This window comes from Zalophus californianus, chromosome 8, assembly GCF_009762305.2.
Source record: "Zalophus californianus isolate mZalCal1 chromosome 8, mZalCal1.pri.v2, whole genome shotgun sequence".
Lineage (NCBI taxonomy): Eukaryota > Metazoa > Chordata > Mammalia > Carnivora > Otariidae > Zalophus > Zalophus californianus.
In genome coordinates, this window is record NC_045602.1 from 101,618,332 (window position 1) to 101,631,737 (window position 13,406).

General features: G+C 35.8%; 1 non-coding gene across 1 annotated transcript; it reads left to right on the forward strand.

The window, feature by feature from the left end:
- The first annotated feature begins 10,767 nt into the window (after positions 1–10,767).
- LOC113938878 lies at positions 10,768–10,874 on the forward strand. The gene has a single exon (XR_003525051.1). It is a non-coding gene; the product is annotated as a U6 spliceosomal RNA (small nuclear RNA).
- Positions 10,875–13,406: the final 2,532 nt, after the last annotated feature.

Genomic DNA, 13,406 nt, shown 5'->3' on the forward strand with positions numbered 1-13,406 from the left:
GAATTTTATTGAGACTTTCCCTTTTGTGTTCAATAGCCCTGCGAGTGTTAGGAAAACAGAGCTGTCACTTGTGTATCAAATACGCTCCATCCTTCGGACAGGCGTGTGCCAACAATCAATGACGTTTGATTCTCTGTGGGGCATTTTACTGTGTTCTCAAACTCCCAGGCTCTGGGTTTCCTTACTCTTCTATACTCTTAAGACAGAATTTATTTTGATCTCTCTCTTTCTCGTCTGAGCTATCGGCACAAATAAATAACACATATAACACACAAATATATATTTTTATCTCGAGTGATTTTTGAAAGTCTGATGTTACTAAGTGCTGCAAGAATATAGACCAATAAAAATTGACATACATCTCTAATGGACATGGGAATTATTATAAAACTCTGAAGGATAATTTACAATGTCTGCTAAAATTGAAAATTTACACATCACATGACCCATCAACTGTCCATTTATGTTTTCTGTATGCATAAAACGAGGATAATAATGATCTATTTTATTGGGTTGAAGTGAGGATGAAATGATTTAATATATCTGACATACTTAGAAGTTACACTTTGCAACTCTCAGTAAGTTGCAGGTTTTATTTCTAGTAGCTGTAGTCTCAATGTTGTCATTATTTGATATCACCCTAAAGAGACTCTTGCACATGTCCACAAGGAGACACGTATATGAGTGTTCACAAAAATATTGTTTTTAATAGCAAAAAAAAAATGTTGGAAAGAACCTAAATAATAAAAAATGGAATTGATAAAAAAATGCTGTATTCATAAAATAAAACATTATATAAGAGCTAAATGTATCACTATGGATGAAACTCAAAAATATAATCCTGATTCAAGTAAAATGATTTGCAAAAAAAAAAAAAAAAAACCCAAAACACCTAAATTGTGATAACAATTACATGTAGGCTATAAGTGTATAGAATATACTGGATGTTTTAGGGATGAAAATATATGTAGAAAAGTATAGAGAGACACATGAAAATAATAATCCCCAAAGTCTAGAGGGTTGTTACATTAAGTGAGGAGAAGGAGTTCTGTGATCAGGGATGAGACCACTAGGAGCTTCGACTGGATTGAAAATACTTTGTCAAGTCGGGTAGTGCGTAAATGCATGTTTGCAATATTATTCTTTATGTCTTTCAGTAAATATTAAATATTGCATAACCAAACACAAAAGCACCAAATAACAAAAGTAAAGAATGAATAACATATTCATGAACCAAGTATTTATATATTTATTGAGAAAAATGTTTGTTTGTTAACTTGGTAAGGTGGCCCTTTGACTTGAATATATAAATGTTGTATGATGAGGTCTTGATTCAGTTTGAACACTTGCCAAGGAATTGAAGACAAGTGAAATCCAAAGGCACGATGAGAATTCATGTAGCAAGTATTACTAAAGGACATTCATAGGGGTAATAATGACAAGACAGTTTACCTGATGCTAATTACATCAACTGAGTGTAAATATAACTGCAGTGAAGCTAATCATTTCAATTTTTTGTTGTGTTCCCCCTACACTGCTCCTCCCGCCAACCTATGGCTGTTGTATATGTCTTTAGCACAATTCATTGTCCATACAGGTCTGGACTCCTCTCATTCTATGGTTGCCCATCTGGATGCCCATCACTGAATGCTTGTGCCAGTACTTTCTTTAACATTTAAAGCTCCTAGAGGGCTGGGATTACATTGAAAGCACCCATCATGGCCACTCATTCATCTAACAGATATTTAATGAGTGTCTACTATCTGCCTAGAACTGTACTACACAGAACCTAACCTCTGTCAATTGAGTCTTTATTAAACTACACCAGTAAGAGATGATGTTTAGACTAGGATAGAAAGACAAAAGAATAATAATGAACAAAGAACAGTAATAATAATGTTCTGAAAGACCTTTGGGTCCTCTGTCCACCTGCCTTACTTTAATCCCCAAGAGTCTGTGCCTTCTGTATTTTTAATTTTTTTCCAAAACCTGGAGCCTTTTACAATAATCTATAACATGGGTAACAATATTAAAAAATATAAGGGCACACTTTCAGTATAAAGAGTGAGAAACAGTTCTCACTGAAATCAGCTTCTTTTTTTACTCAACATTAGTCAAGGGACTGATTTAAAAAGCAGTCTTAAACACCAAGACTTAATTGCTCAAGTCCATAATATCCAGAGGAGTTAACATGGAGCTTATAGAAGGAGCATTTCCAACGTGTGACAGGCTCTGCCAGCGCTAAGGCCTCATCATGTAACCACAAGTGGGATTTCTGAAGTGGAAAGTTGCCTTCGGAAAATCTCTGCAGTCATGGTAAATGTTTGCCTTCCTCCATTAGCTCAGTAAGAATGGCAGGAGAAAGGAAGATTTTGTCAAATGAGAATATGAGGACTGCAATGGATCATCCAGTTCAGGGGTCTGGTGAACTTTCTGTATAGGCACAGATAGTAAAATCATCAGTTTTGTAGATTGTATGGTTTCTATGGCAACTACTAGGCTTGACCATTGTAGCATGAAAATATTCATAGATGGTACACACACGAATGGGCATGGCTGTGTTCCAGTAAAAGTTTATTTTCATAAAAAAGCTCAGGGCCAGATCTGGCTTGCCAGCAGTGGTTGCTGATGACTAATCTAGTTGGATCCTTTTTTTTTTTTTTAAATAAAAAGGAGCACGAATGTGCCAGCAAGGTCCACATTCTTGGCGTGGTCTAAAGGAAGTTCAGACCAAAAGAGCAAGAAACAAAATGAGGAAGAACACAGTAGCATTTACTGAAGTTAAAACATGTACACATTATAAAACTACATTTTATATGAACTCATACAAAATAAAAGAAAATAAATATATAATGATTTCTTTTGGGGAAGCTTAGGAAAAAAGGGAGCGAGGAACTGGAATAAATAAATAAAATAAGAAAATAGATTTTGAGGGATGAATGATTGTACTGTGCTTTGAATGGAGCTTCTGATTGACCCGACCTGTGTTGCTGACACACCTTAAATTTAAAGACTCAAAGAGACTGAAAATGAAAGTAAAAGATATACAAATAGTAACCATAAGAAAGGTGGAATGACTATATCAATAACAAAGATCTTAAGGGGCGCCTGGGTGGCTCAGTTGGTTAAGCGTCCGCTTTCAGCTCAGGTCATGATCCCAAGGTCACGATCCCAGGGTTCTGGGATCAAGCCCTACCTGTGGCTCCCTGCTCAGTGGGGAGTCTGCTTCTCCCTCTGCTCCTTTCCCCAGCTCTCTCTGCCTCTCTCACTCTCAAATAAATAAATGAAATCTTTAATAAAAATAAAATAAAATAGATCTTAAGACAATAAATATTATTGGAGAGAGAAACATCTCAACAATAAAAATTCAACACATCAAGAATATATATTATAAGTGCATACATATCTAATAAAAAACTCCGTAATACATAAAGCAAACACTGTTAAAATTGAAAGGAGCAATAGAAAATTCACTGACTATAGTTGGAAAATTCAATACCCTATTCTGAATAATTGCTAGAATAGCTGGACAGAAAATTAACAAAGATATGGACGACTCGAACAACACAATCAACTAACTTGAGATAGATGGAACACTCTACTCAATGATTACAAAATACAGATTATTTTACAATGCACATGTAACATTCTTCGGGATATACCATATGCCACGCCAAAAAATAACACTAAATTTAGATGATTTAAAACAAAATATATTCTCCAACTAAACTGGAATTGGTATGTTTAAAAAAAAACAGCTTACCATATAATAAATATAATGTCAAGACAGTATTTTTGTTTGTTCAAGATCAGGGAGAACTGTCCCATGATTTAAACTTTATAAATTTCCTATATTAGATTTATGAGTTAGATAAGTTACCACTGTTTACATAACCAGTTTAAAATAAAAAAAACTATGTGTATAAATTAAAATTTATGTATATACGTAGTGAAATGAAATGATAACGATGGATGTCTTTTTAAAGTTTTAAACTTTATTAAATTTTTATAAAGCTACAGATTTAACAAAATTATAATTTCCCAATCCTTATTTAAAAATCTTAAGACAAATGAGTCAGTTAATTAAATTATGAAAGCTAGGGAAGTTTCTAAAACCAGACACAAAACACCTACTAATAAACATAATTTCTACTCTTATTGTTTTAAATTGCAATAGATTAACAACAAAATATACAATTGTCTTTGGATGACAACTATCTCACTCAAATTATACAGGCAGAAATAAATATGTATGTTTTTATATGTGTGAGAATCCATCCACTTCAATTGTTAAAATGATATGTGTATAAAGAAAAAATAGTGAAACAATTCTTGTTTTTTGTCCTGTAGTTCTTTTTTGGGTTGGTTAATTTGATTAAAGATGATTTTTATATAGGGGCGCCTGGGTGGCTCAGTTGGTTAAATGTGTGACTTTTGGTCTCAGCACAGGTCTTGATCTCAGGGTTGTGAGATCTTAAAAAAAAAAAAAAAATAGAAGAAGGAAGAGAAAAATGAAGGGCAGAAATCGGAGGGGGAGATGAACCATGAAAGACTATGGACTCTGAGAAACAAACTGAAGGTTTTAGAGGAAAGGGGGATGGATTAGCATAGTGATGGGTATTAAGGAGGGTACTGGGTGTTATACGCAAACAATGAACACTACATCAAAACTAATGATGTACTGTATGGTGACTAACTTAAACATAATAAAATAAAATTTAAAAAAAAGATGATTTTAATATAAATGGTTAACTATATAAGATAAATAATATATGTAAAATACATATAAATTTCTGCTTAAGAAATTTATAACAGCTTATTCACAGGATAAATTTGATATGATAGCTACATTTTTAATATACTTATAGATTAATTATATTTTAAAGCTACAGGTAAAAGCTTAAGTAATTACCTTTTATATATCTGTATATGCCTAAGTATATACATATAAGAGTACAATAATAAATCTTTTGCTCCAAATTATTACATAAGTATTGTAAAACAGGAATAAACTTGTATGCTTAGATTGTGGAGTTTCCTTTTGTAACTTAATTATTCTGTTAAATATCAGTGCTTTCTCTACACTTCAATCAGTTTTTAAAAATTCTTTGTGTTTTTCTTAATTTCGTTCTTACAATTATTATTGTGTATTTTTACAATGTTCTAAAATTATTTCTGATTTTAGATAGTTATGATTTATATTGTCTTCTGTGCTATTAGTGTTTATTTTGCCCTTCCAAAATTCAGTATAATAATTATATTATTTTGCTGTACAAAGTAAGTGGAAATAAGAATAATTAGGTTTGTTAAAAATATCCAGATTTTAATTAATTCAAAACTACAATGAGACTTTGTCCTCCAACCTTGGTATTTAAGAACAACCAAAAAAAGGCAAAGGAAATGAAAGCAAAAATGAACTATTGGGACTTCATCAAGATAAAAAGCTTCTGCACAGCAAAGGAAACGGTCAACAAAACTAAGAGGCAGCCCACGGAATGGGAGAAGATATTTGCAAATGACATTATGGATAAAAGGCTGGTATCCAAGATCTATAAAGAACTTCTCAAACTCAACACCCAAAAAACAAATAATCCAGCCAACAAATGTGCAGAAGACATGAAGAGACACTTCTCCAAAGAAGAGATATGAATGGCTAACAGAGACATGAAAAAATGTTCAACATTACTAGCCATCAGGGAAATTCACATCAGAACCACAATGAGATACCACCTTACACCAGTTAGAATGGCAAAAATTAACAAGGCAGGAAACAACAAATGTTGGCAAGGATGTGGAGAAAGGAGAACCCTCTTACACTGTTGGTGGGAATGCAAGCTGGTACAGCCACTCTGGAAAACAGTATGGAGGTTCCCTATGAGAGCTACCCTATGACCCAGCAATTGCACTACTAGGTATTTACCCCAACGATACAGATGTAATGAAAAGAAGGGACACATGCACCCAATGTTCACAGCAGTAATGTCCACAATGGCCAAACTGTGGAAGGAGCCCAGATGTCCTTCAACAGATGAATGGATAAAGAAAATGTGGCTTATATATACAATGGAATTTACTCAGCCATTGGAAAAGATGAATACCTACCATTTACATCGACATGGATGGAACTGGAGGGTATTATGCTAAGTGAAAGATGTCAACCAGAGAAAGACAATTATCATATGGTTTCACTCATATGTGGAATATAAGAAACAGTGCAGAGGATCATAGAGGAAGGGAGGGAAAACTGAATGGGAAGAAATCAGAGAGGGAGATAAACCATGAGAGACTCTTGACTCTGGGAAACAAACTGAGGGTTGCAGAGAGGGAGATGGGTGGGGGAATGGGGCAACTGGGTGGTAGGCATTAAAGAGGGCACGTGATGTGATGAGCACTGGGTGTTATATGCAACTGATGAATTAATTGAACTCTACATCTGAAACTAATGAGGTACTATATGTTGGCTAATTGAATTTAAAGGAAAAAAAAAATAAAAACGGCCAAAAAAAACCCAAAACCATAAAACCAGACAAATCCAAGAGAGCTGATCTTCCTAGGTGAATTGTATATAAGTAGAATGTATTAATAGAACTATCTTTTAATAATTGTATACTTTTCAATTTATAAGCAGCAGGCTCATGTTTAAGCACAAAAACTGGAACAATAAGTTTACCAAAAAATTTTGCAGGCATCTAAGTGGCTCAGTAGGTTAAATGTTTGACTCTTGGTTTCTGCTCAAGTCATGATCTCGGGGTCCTGGGAACGAGCCCCGAGTGGGGTTCCATGCTCTGTGTGGACTCTGCTTGTCCTTCTCTCTCCTTCTGTTTCTCCTGCAGCGCTCTCTCTCTCTCTCAAACTGATAAATAAAATCTTTTTAAAAGAAATTGGCTCCAGGATTCTAGATTCACAAATCCCTTTTTCTTCTTGCTCATGAAAATTCTGAACAAGTGGTAGGAGTATTGACTCAGTTACGTGAGAATCATTAGAGACCTCCTGCTTATTTCAGTGTTTTGTTAGATCCAGTGGCCAAGCCATATCTAACTTGTTTAATATGTACAACAGCAAAATGCATGAAAACTTGCGTTGATTTAGGAAAAAAAAAAGAAAAAAGAAAATGTCCATTGATTTAGTTCCAGGTTCCCCACTACATTTAATGAGTTCTCATTCTATACAGACTCTCTTTTATTTATTTTATTTTTTTTTTACATTTGAAAGCTTTATCATACTTTAGAAGATATAAAAATACACAACATTAGCACTTAAAAAATTAAAAGATTTTAAAACTGGCTACATTTTCAACATGTTCCTTCTGATATATTTTTCTAAGATTTAATAGACTAAAATTAGACCTCATACCAGGTTTATCAACCTTTCAAAAACAAAGAGAACAGTTAAGTATGTTATATATTTACTGCCCCTAACATATCCAATTAAGGAAAGCCTTGGAGCCAAGCATTCATAGGCAAGCCAAGTCATGCTGTGATTTGACTGCTAAAACACCCACCCCTCCTTTGCACTAAATGCCAGAGAAGACAACATATAAACCCTTCAGAGATTTCTCAGTGATAAATTCTGCAGATGCCTAATAGTAGCACCTGGCTCTGGAAACTCTTGCTCCAGGCATCAAGAGGTAATGAAGCAAATGCCTATGTGGTAGGGTGCTATGGCCACATGGCTTTAGGGCATTTGCAAGTGAAGAGTTCACATAATCATCAGGAATAACTTGTTTTGGTTCTAATTTTTTTTTCAGTTTTCAAATAGTGATAGTAATATTATGCATTAACTTTTAAGTGTCCGACACGAGACAGAAGATGTTCTCAAAACATTTTCAAAATTATTATTGTATCTGAAATAAGTTACAATCTAAAAAATGTGTCCATGGAATAACTTGGACACCTATACTTTTTATTAAAATGTGTCAATAGTTAGTTGATGAAAAGAGCAGCTTCAGGATTTCCAGAAAGAACAATATATCCCATGACAGTTTGAATTTCCATCAGCCAATTCTTACAGCTTTTCATAGAAAATTTTGAAGAGAAAAACACTGCATATTTATTGTATAGGTACAAAGGTTTTGAAAGAACAACATCTGAGCTAAAGTGGTTATAAATTCTAATCAATACAATTACCAAAGTATGGCAGAGGATTAATAAGAAGCACAATCATCAGAAAACCACAAGGAGCAGTTGGCCATTACTATATTGTTGTGGGCACACCACCAGCCTAGAGCAGCCTTTGGTGAAGAGCCTGGGTTGTCCTGGCTGAAAATGCTCCTGTACCCATACCAAAGCACTTGGACAGCAGAGAAGTCTTGGTCACTCAATTATGCTCAGAGGCTACCCATGAGGTCTGGACCAGGGGTTGGTTACTGTTCACAGTCTAACACCTGAAGGCATGTAATGATTATATTGAGAGTACTTCACATGGACACAGAAACCCAGCTCTTTGCCTTTATGATTTGGTTCTTTAATTTAACATAATCTTGAACTAACGGAGGCACAAATTTCTTTTTCTCTCTCTCACGTCAAAGGCAATGTAACACACTGATGACATCTTATATGCAATAGGGAGCTTCTTCTGTTTTGGAGGCTGGTAATACCATGCCCCATGGAAAGATTCACAAAGGACTTGGTATAAAAGAACCACTGGATCCACACTTTTCTGGTAGCCATGACCACCTACTTTGCCCTTCAAAGATCTCTAACCACTGCTGCATCATTTTAAAATCTGACCACACTCTTTTCTTTACCTGAAGAAAGAGAACCCAATAATTACATAACATCATTTAGGGAACTATCTACCATTGACATAGATCTTCTAGATGAGATAACTTTGATTTTATTGTGGTTTTATATGGCTCATACTTAAAAAAAAAACAACAAAAGTAACAAAGCTGGGTATGCTATCAGAAACTTGAATTTGCCCTTGACTTATAAGCTTCACCCAGAAATTAAATATTCCAGATGGCTAAATTAATTGCCCTTATCCAGACTTGTTGGCTGATAGAACATAAAGAGGTAAATATTTATACTGAGAATAGGTATGATTTTAGGTTACTTCATGATTTTAAAAAGCTTTAGGAACAGATGTCCTGGCCAATGTAGGACAGTGCATTGGAGACACTGGGATGCTTTAGTCTTATCTAAAGTTATAATAAGTCATAATGGAAGTAGAGTTTTTAAAAAATGTTTCATGATATTATCCACAAGAGCATAAGGTATTATTGAGGATGCTTCTGGTATTGTCCCACCTGCTGATGACACAACCCCAGGAAGTTCACAAAGGTAGGACATGGGCATGGTTGAGGTTTATCCTTCTGGAAAGCTATGGCAGTAATGATAGGGGGAAAACTGTTTGATTTTGTATTTTGGGCTTGGAGAATCTTAATCTGTCTTTGCAGTAATGGGGACACATATTTCATGGACACTACTGTTAAGAACTCTGTAAGCCTTACCTTTTATTCAGAAACTTCCTTTTATCATCTATAAACCTCAGGGAAAATAAAAAGAAGTAACAGAATTTTAAAAGCATAATGATCAAAGCTCTCAAAATCCTCAAACTTCTAAGGCCTTATTCCCATTAGCCTTGATGGCAATAAGATCCATTTTTCATAGGGCTCAGAAGTTATCCCCTTCTGCATTAATAACAAGCTGCCTCATGAGTTTGAGAATTACTTCCCATTCTAGAGTCTACTGTCTTATACACTGATATGAGTAATTACTCCAAAGAACTCATACAATACCTCTGACTTTATCACCAATAGGTACAAACAATTTTTAACAACTACTGAAGCAGATGCTGCATGATCTGAGACCTGGAAGTTTGGGCCTCTGAAAAAGGCACTGGAGAAAAACTGCTCTTGAACCTCAATGGGAAAAGACCTTAACAAGTACTGTGAATGACTGTCACAGTGAAACTCTAAGATGTGGGTCTTCAGGCTATGTCTCCCAACTTAAAAGACTTAACTTCTGTCCACTGGATGTCCACTGCATCAGGAGACTTGAAACTGAAGGTTCTTAGAAATTTTCTAGATCATGTTGAGTGCAGAGGTGGATGGCTTTCACCCAAGACCCAAGATGTCAAAACCAGATAAATTTTCTGTTTTTCAGGATCCCTTTCCTTTTCTCTCTCTACACTAATCAAATCACACCCAGTGTTGTCCTGTGTCATTCTCTTAATATGATCTCCCTCATCTTCATCCTGTTAAATTTGACTGCCCCTTCCCCATGCCATGATCTTTTACCATTTAAGGGGAAAAAAATTGGCATATTTTTCTCAGACCATGGCTTCTGTTCCTTTAAACACTGAAGGTAAATTCTTTTTTATTATGTTATGTTAATAACCATACATTACATCATTAGTTTTTGATGTAATGTTCCATGATTCATTGTTTGCGTATAACACCCAGTGCTCCATGCAGAACATGCCCTCTTTAATACCCATCACCAGGCTAACACATCCTCCCACCCCCTCCCCTCTAGAACCCTCAGTTTGTTTTTCAGAGTCCATCATCTCTTATGGTTCATCTCCCCCTCTGATTTCCTCCCCTTCATTCTTCCCCTCCTGCTATCTTCTTTTTTTTTTTAACATATAATGTATTATTTGTTTCAGAGGTATAGATCTGTGATTCAACAGTCTTGCACAATTCACAGTGCTCACCATAGCACATACCCTCCCCAGTGCCTATCACCCAGCCACCCCATCCCTCCCACCCCCCACCACTCCAGCAACCCTCAGTTTGTTTCCTGAGATTAAGAATTCCTCATATCAGTGCTCGCTTCGGCAGCACATATACTAAAATTGGAACGATACAGAGAAGATTAGCATGGCCCCTGCGCAAAGATGACACGCAAATTCGTGAAGCGTTCCATATTTTTTACTGCATGCTTTGAAACAAAGCAGTATTTTGAACCAGTTGCTACTGCAAGAGGGCTTGAAAAACTAGAAGAAAATGCCACAGAAGCAACTTTTCATGTTTTTCTCTTATGAAACAAACTCAGAAAAATAGTTTAAATTTGAACAGCAGCAAAGGATTAGTCCTTGGTGAAACAAAATTTTTAAAAAGTACTTTGCAAAAAATAAAATGAGGACTTTTTGTAAAAAAAAAAAAAGAATTCCTCATATCAGTGAGGTCATACGATACATGTCTTTCTTTAATTGACTTATTTCGTTCAGCATAACACCTTCCAGTTCCATCCATGTCATTGCAAATGACAAGATTTCATTCCTTTTGATGGCTGCATAATATTGTATATATATATATATATACACACCATTGTATGTATGTACACCACTTCTTCTTTATCCGTTCATCTGTCGATGGACATCTTGGCTCTTTCCACAGTTCGGCTATTCTGGACATTGCTGCTATAAACATCGGGGTGCACGTACCCCTTCGGATCTCTACATTTGTATCTTTGGGATAAATACCCAGTAGTGCAATTGCTGGATCGTATGGTAGCTCTATTTTCAACTTTTTGAAGAACCTCCATACTGTTTTCCAGAGTGGCTGCACCAGCTTGCAATTCCCACCAACAGTGTAGGAGGATTTCCCTTTCTCCACATCCCCACCAACATCTGTCGTTTCCTGACTTGTTAATTTTAGCCATTCTGATTGGTATGAGGTGATATCTCATTGAGGTTTTGATTTGGATTTCCCCAATGCCGAGCGATGTTGAACACTTTTTCATGTGTCTGATGCCCATTTGGATGTCTTCTTTGGAAAAATGTCTGTTCATGTCTTCTGCCCATTTCTTGATTGGATTATTTGTTCTTTGGGTGTTGAGTTTGATAAGTTCTTTATAGATTTTGGATACTAGCCCTTTATCTAATATGTCATTTGCAAATATCTTCTCCCATTCTGTGGGTTGTCTTTTGGTTTTTTTACTGTTTCTTTTGCTGTGCAAAACTTTTTATCTTGATGAAGTCCCAATAGTTCATTTTTGCCCTTGCTTCCCTTGCCTTTGGCGATGTTTCTAGGAAGAGGTTGCTGCAGCTAAGGTTGAAGAGGTTGCTGTCTGTGTTCTCCTTTAGGATTTTGATGGACTCCTGTCTCACATTGAGGTCTTTCAACCATTTTGAGTCTATTTTTTGTGTGTGGTGTAAGGAAATGGTCCAGTTTCATTCTTCTGTATGTGGCTCTCCAATTTTCCCAACACCATTTGTTGAAGAGACTGTCTTATTTTCCATTGGACATTCTTTCCTGCTTTGTCGAAGATTAGTTGCCCATAGAGCTGCAAGTCATTTCTGGGCGCTCTATTCTGTTCCATTGATCTATGTGTCTGTTTTTGTGCCAGTACCATACTGTCTTGATGATGACAGCTTTGTAATAGAGCTTGAAGTCCAGAACTGTGATGCCGCCAGCTTTGCTTTTCTTTTTCAACATTCCTCTGGCTATTCGGGGTATTTTGTGGTTCCGTACAAATTTTAGGATTACTTGTTCCATTTTTTTTGAAAAAAGTGGGTGGTATTTTGATGGGGATTGCATTGCATGTGCAGAATGCTCTAGGTAGCATTGACACCTTCACAATATTTGTTCTTCCAATCCATGAGCATGGAATGCTTTTCCATTTCTTTGTGTCTTCCTCAATTTCTTTCATGAGTATTTTCTAGTTTTTGAGTACAGATCCTTTGCCTCTTTGGTTAGATTTATTCCTAGGTATCTGATGGTTTTGCATGCGATTGTAAATGGGATCGACTCTTTAATTTCTCTTTCTTCTGCCTTGTTGTTGGTGTATAGGAATGCCACTGATTTCTGTGCATTGATTTAATATCCTGCGACTTTACTGAATTCCTGTATGAGTTCTAGCAGTTTTGGAGTGGAGTCTTTTGGGTTTTCCACATAAAGTATCATATCATCTGCAAAAAGTGAGAGTTTGACTTCTTTGCCGATTTGGATGCCTTTGATTTCTCTTTGCTGTCTGATTGCTGTGGTTAGGACTTCTAATACTATGTTGAATAGCAGTGGTGATAGTGGACATCCCTGCCATGTTCCTGACCTTAGAGGGAAAGCTCTCAGTGTTTCCCCATTGAGAATGATATTTGCTGTGGGTTTTTCATAGATGGCTTTTATGGTATTGAGGTATGTACCCTCTATCCCAATACTCTGAAGACTTTTGACAAGGAAAGGATGCTGTACTTTGTCAAATACACTTTCTGTATCTTTTCAGAGAATCATATGGTTCTTGTTCTTTCTTTGATTAATGTATTGTATCACATTGATTGATTTGTGGATGTTGAACCAATCTTGCAGACTGTGTCTTTTCAGAGAATCATATGGTTCTTATTCTTTCTTTGATTAATGTATTGTATCACATTGATTGATTTGTGGATGTTGAACCAACCTTGCAGCCCAGGGATAAGTCCCACTTGGTCATGGTGAATAATCCTTTTAATGTACTGTTGCCTAG